Source organism: Dermochelys coriacea, chromosome 7 (assembly GCF_009764565.3).
Source record: "Dermochelys coriacea isolate rDerCor1 chromosome 7, rDerCor1.pri.v4, whole genome shotgun sequence".
NCBI classification, from domain to species: domain Eukaryota; kingdom Metazoa; phylum Chordata; order Testudines; family Dermochelyidae; genus Dermochelys; species Dermochelys coriacea.
The window spans coordinates 23,411,087-23,417,220 of record NC_050074.1 but is presented as its reverse complement, the minus strand read 5'-3'; the positions used below and the strand labels follow the sequence as shown (position 1 = coordinate 23,417,220).

The following is a 6,134-nucleotide window of genomic DNA, read 5'->3' as shown; positions in this document are numbered from 1 at the left end:
CAGCAGATCTGCAGAAAAGGACCTAGGGGTTACAGTGGACGAGAACCTGGATGAGAGTCAACAGTGTGCCCTTGTTGCCAAAAAGGCCAATGGCATTTTGGGATGTATAAATACGGGCATTGCCAGCAGATCAAGGAACGTGATCGTTCCCCTCTATTAGACATTGGTGAGGCCTCATCTGGAGTACTGTGTCCAGTTTTGGGCCCCACACTACAAAGATGTGGAAAAATTGGAAAGAGTCCAGCAAAGGACAACAAAAATGATTAGGGGGCTGAAGCACGTGATTTATGAGGAGAGGCTGAGGGAACTGAGATTATTTAGTCTGCAGAAGAGAACAAGGAAGAGGGATTTGATAGCTGCTTTCAACTACCTGAAAGGGGCTCCAAAGAGGATGGATCTAAACTGTTCTCAGTGGTACCAGATGACAGAATGGGGAGTAATGGTTTCAAGTTGCAGTGGGGGAGGTTTAGGTTGGATACTAGGAAAAACTTTTCCACTAGGAGGGTAGTGAAACACTGCAATGGGTTGCCTAAGGAGGTGGTGGAATCTCCTTTCTTAGACATTTTTAAAGTCAGGCTTGACAAAGCCCTGGCTGGGATGATTTAGTTGGGTATTGGTCCTGCTTTGAGCAGGGAGTTGGACTAGATCTGATGTGGGGGACCGGCAATTCCCCCCTCCCCAGATGTGCGCGCAGACCAGCAGCTGATGGATCATGGACCAGCACTAGTCCGTGAACCACCACTTTGAGTAGCACTGGACTAGATGACCTCCTGAGGTCCCTTCCAACCCGGATATTCTGTGATTACTTTTAAGGTAAGGATGAGTGAAAGAAAAATAAAACAGAATTGATATCTTGTTTGCTGCTTCGTGACATAATTGTTTATCAGGATCTGATGTCTCTTTGCGGGGATCGGGGTGTTTCTGGACACTGCTTTGGGGGAATCAGATTTGTGGAGTGGAAGCTCTCTCAGCCCTGTCCAAAACCCTGGATCCTGTGACGAGGCAGGGTATAATCTCTTTAACAAAGATCTCTTATTCTAGTTGTTAGGGTTTTTTTGGTTGTAACTCAATTGTTTTAAAACATCCTGATTAAAAATCACTTCTCCTTAGAGTGTGTATGGTAATACCCATTGTTTCATCTTCTCTGTATATATAAATCATCTCCCCACTGTATTTTCCACTGAATACATCCGATGAAGTGAGCTGTAGCTCACGAAAGCTTATGCTCAAATAAATTTGTTAGTCTCTAAGGTGCCACAAGTACTCCTTTTCTTTCCCTTACCAAGGAATACTCTGATATGTCATCCTACTAGTTCTCTAAAAAAGAAAAGGAGTACTTGTGGCACCTTAGAGACTAACAAATTTAACAAGTTTTTTTTTCCATCAAATGCATCCGATGAAGTGAGCTGTAGCTCACGAAAGCTTATGCTCAAATAAATTTGTTAGTCTGTAAGGTGCTACAAGTACTCCTTTTCTTTTTGCGATACAGACTAACACGGCTGCTACTCTGAAACCTGATACTAGTTCTCTAGTCAACCATATTTTCTCCCAGGAATATAAGGGTACACAAGACACTAAATTTCTAACGAGGAAGAATCATCCAATGTTTCGGGTGCTAACTTGAAACTCAGTGGATCTGTGTTTAATTCTCTGCTCAGTCTTAAAACTTCCTGCCTGATTATAGGCAAGTCACTGACTCTGTGCCACTGTGTTAAGTGCAGATAACACTTGAAAGCTTTGATCTTTACTGCATTTTCCCTCACAAAACCCTTAAGTATTATGGTAATGGAGGCCAGATAAGTACTTAAGATAAATAGAATGGGGGAAAAAATTTAGAAAATTGTAAAAGCAAGCAAAAAGCAGTATTTTTTGTTTTTGCAAGTTGCCCTTTAAAATAATGGATTTGGCCACTTCATGTGCATTTGTTCAAATGTGTGGTTTACTCTGACACAAGGGAAGCTTGCTCAGCACAGAATATGTCAGCTACTGCACCTCATTTGAGCCTTTAAGCAGAGATTACTGGTTGTGTTATACATGTAATAGTTTCACAGTGAAAAAATAGGCCAAGTCAACCAGACTTCTTAGATTTCACCTAATTCAAACTTAAACCCACAGTTCTGAAAGTGAGAAACTGTTTTACTTCCACCCATCCAACAAATACCCCACTAATAAATCCTACATTAACCCTTGGCTGAAAGTCAGGATTTCCCTGTACAATTGTCAAATATAATACCAGTGGGATTCTTCCTGAATATGGCAATTGCCAAGGCCCTATTTTTAAAAAACAAAATGCAAAAAACAAAAACCCATTAGTCTAGCTTTCTTGAGAATTTCTTCTATTTTAAGTGTTCTAGGTCTTGCAGGAGAACCTAAGATTAGTGGTGCCTTTAGAACAGTTGGCGTTTCCTGTTCAAATCCATACAGACTAATACAATACATATAGTAGTTCAGTAGCACTGTGGGTAATAGGAACTTTTACATAGATTAGAACTTTATCCATAGGTGACAGTCTGGTATTGTGCACTGCCAATTCCTGAAGAGATTTAAACTAGTTTCTAAACAAAAAGTAACCTACCATGGTTATCAAAGTCATGTACTTTGGTTTTGTCGAGACAAATTATTGTTCCTCTTTCCATTTTTCCCTATGTGCACATGTATGCATTTTGTTTCACAGCTTACAGCTGCCAGGGCAGGGTCAGAAGCTTCCTTGTAAAGTTACCTTGCACTTTAAAACTAAAACAGTCAGGCATTGCCTCACTCTTCTGGCAAAGAATTCCATAGCTAGACTCCTGCCACTGGGAAGCCTCTGCCCCCAGCACCTGATATTATAGAAGATGCATCTTCTATAATCTCATCCCTGTGGTAAAGTACTGTTGTGGAAGATGAAGAATCTTTGGCGTAGTCATGTCCCCATCTATTAAGGGGCTTTGCAGCTCAAGCCTAGGATTTTGAATTCTGTTCTGTCTCTGCTACAAAGAGTGGACAGGCATTCACTGAAAACAAGTTGCTCAGGGTGAAGAGTCGTTAAATGGTTTGGATTTAATACCTCTAACAAATGGGGCGGGGGGGAGAGTACATGCAGCTACAGATATTGTCACATTAAGATTTCTGTCAGGGCTTATAATTCCCATTTTATTTTAACTGGCTGTGGAGGGACCTATCCCATCCTTTTAAAATATAATACTTTGTCATACAACCCTAATAATATTTGGTGCAGTAAGTAATCTGCCTTTAATCCTTTATATCTAAAGCGAAAGGATAGTGGCTGAGATTTGCAATGGAAGATGGTGGGAGTGTTCTACGGTAAACCAAAAAGTAGTAATCCAAAATGACTTCTACTGACTGCAATCAGCAAAATGCTGCATCTCTGCCATCATAGTAACTTCCACAACAATTTGGATGTAGAACATAGGATTATCATGGCTGCAGGTTTGAACAGCTGGGTTTGGAGTACTAATTACTAATGAATTTCCTGTTATATAGGCCCTATGGAAAGTTCTAGCAAATTAAACTGAAAATTAAACTGCCTTGTGGTCAAAAGTACACTTGACCGTTTGCCCCAATTTGGAAGTCCCTCTTTATGGCCGTGGTAAACTACTATTTTGTAGGAATAAAGGTGTTATTTGTTCAGATATTTCTGAAAACTTTATGATGTTTCCTTGTGTGAACAGGTCAAGGACTGGCTAAAACCAGTTCTGAATAACCGCGAACTTCAAGGATGTTCTAAATTCAGATCAGAACTTGATGGCAGGCAACCTTCACTGATAAATTTTGCTGTCCCCTCAACATGGCATCAAGAGCCCTACAGATGTATCTGAGATTGATGCCTAATGGGAATACTGAGGCCGTCTCCCGTGTTATATTTCTAGGAAACGGCTCAGGAATTCACCTTGTCTTGCAGACTGATTATTTTTAACTTATAAAATGCCCCTTACTATAAAATATTCAAGCTGCAAAACTGGGAAGAAAAATCATTTACTACAACTTTTAAAACAGGCATTCTCTCTGCCTGAATTAATAGTCCACCAGTCCTTAAACATCAGGCAAAAACCCTGAAAAGAGAAGACACAAACCTTTGCACCACACCCTAAAAATCAACAGCTTCAGGCTCTGTTGGACTAGCAGAGGAATTTAGCTGCACGGCTGATATCTACTGCTGGTGGTACATCATTGGTGATTGACTCCGTAAAAAATTGGTACAAATAAAGCTTTTTAAGATCTTGTTTTCTTGCAAATGTCCTTAAATATGTAAGTGGGAGAAGAAAGCAGCAGCTTTGGGAGAAATAGGAATCATTACCGTATCACAGAAGATCATCACCAGACCTGACAAGAGATCTGTGTAGTCCAGTATCCTGTCTGACTAGATACTTCAGAGGAAGAAGATGCAAGACTCCTTGTAATGGATAGTTATGGGATTGCCTACAAAACCTTTTCAGTAAAGCTCTTATTACCAATTGCTACACAGCCAGTAAAGTCCCTCAGTTACAAATAAAACCTGGATACATTCTGCATCTGATAATGACATTAAACAGTAGAATGACACCAAATAAGCCTGTACCTTTTCTCTTATTATGCACAAATTCTGGAAAACTCTCTCTCATGGCCAGAAAGTGTTCAGGAAAGACATAAACCTGAGATAAAAGGGAAGATCTTTGCACATTAAATGGTAAGTGAATGTTTATCTGGCTTATTAAGTGATGTCCACCAGACTTACTGGTGTCAAAGCTTTGCTCATGAAAATAGTCTTCATATTACTGATAAAAATAGTTCTGTTGAAAGAATAATTGTAGAAGATACAAAGCCATTGAAGAGTTTAACAAAATAAAAAAATTGATAATCAAAACAAGATTGTTTTGTATTAGAGAGGAGGGATGATCTAGCAAAAAATACTCCCCCCACAGCAGGTTGGGCTTTGTTATTAAATGTGGAAAAAACAAAACATTATTTTAATTCTATTCTTCCCATTTCCCAGAAGGGCTGCACTTACTGCATTAATCTTCCAAGTGAAGTTTTTACGACCGATTGCCTGCAGACTGAGAAGTTTCTCCATCCATTACACACAGGGAAACGGGTCCTGCTGGGTAGGAAAATATTTGTTACATCTTATCAGGGTGACACATAATCTAACAACAATTACAGCAGGCCCATATTTTGTCCTATTTCGGTTTCAATTTGAAAAATAGCTCTATATTAAACCAAGGATGGGGGGGTGGGGTGATTATAGTAACCTGTTGAATATTATAAGCTCTGCAGCTGTGATTTCCTTTCAGACACAGAATAGTGCCACAAAGGGACCCTGCTCTGAGCAAGTAAATACACATAAATCCAGCATACTTGCCTCCTCTGCAAATGACACAATGTGTATGTCACTGGGAAGGGAACTTGAAAGATGATCCCCTCCTTGCACATACTGAGTTTTGAAATTACTTTCTTCCCATGTCTTTTTATTTTCTTTAATGTAAATGCTCCCCTGGCCAGGTCAAGTCAGCCTCCTTCAGATTTACTTGCTTCCCCCTACTTCCCCCCCCACCCCACACCACAAGGTAAATTGCATCTGAGCAGCGAACAGCAGAGAGGCTAACAGAGGAAGTTTGCCTGGGATCTGTCTGAGAGGAGGTACGCTAAGGGCTGCATTAAGGAGGCTGTGTTCGTGAGTATCTGAGTGTCTGTTGTGGGGACAGTTTGACCATGTGCTTGATTGGTTGTGTGAATTGGGAGTGCTTTGTTCCAGGTGAGCCTTGAGTGGACCTGACGGTTATAAAAAGCCAGTCAGCTGCGAACCAGCTGAGTGGCAAACAGCAGAGAGGCTAACAGAGGGAGTTCACCTCGGGAGAGCCCACTGAGGCTTACATCTTGCTGGCTTCTCTGAGTAGTCACTACAACTCCTGAGAAAGCTCGTAGAAGGAAGGTAATATGGATGGTGAAGGTTCAGCTATTGTGACCTGCACTGGATGTGCCATGTTTGTCTTTCTTCCACAGGACAGAAGCGACTTTGTCTGTACAAAGTGCAAGCTGGTCTCCATACTGGAAGAGAAGTTTCAAGGTCTGGAGAAACAAGTATCGACCCTGTGTTGCATAAGAGAAACTGAAGATTTCCTGGACAGAAGTCAGAATATGCTTCTACGGACCCAATG

General features: G+C 40.8%; 1 long non-coding RNA gene across 2 annotated transcripts in view; it reads right to left on the bottom strand.

The window, feature by feature from the left end:
* LOC119859320 overlaps nucleotides 1–6,134 on the bottom strand; it is a 48,358-nt gene that overhangs the window by 22,094 nt on the left and 20,130 nt on the right. For both annotated transcript variants that reach the window (XR_006282493.1, XR_006282492.1), the window contains exon 2: nucleotides 4,988–5,074. This is a non-coding gene — a long non-coding RNA (uncharacterized LOC119859320). The remainder of the gene's footprint in view (nucleotides 1–4,987; nucleotides 5,075–6,134) is intronic.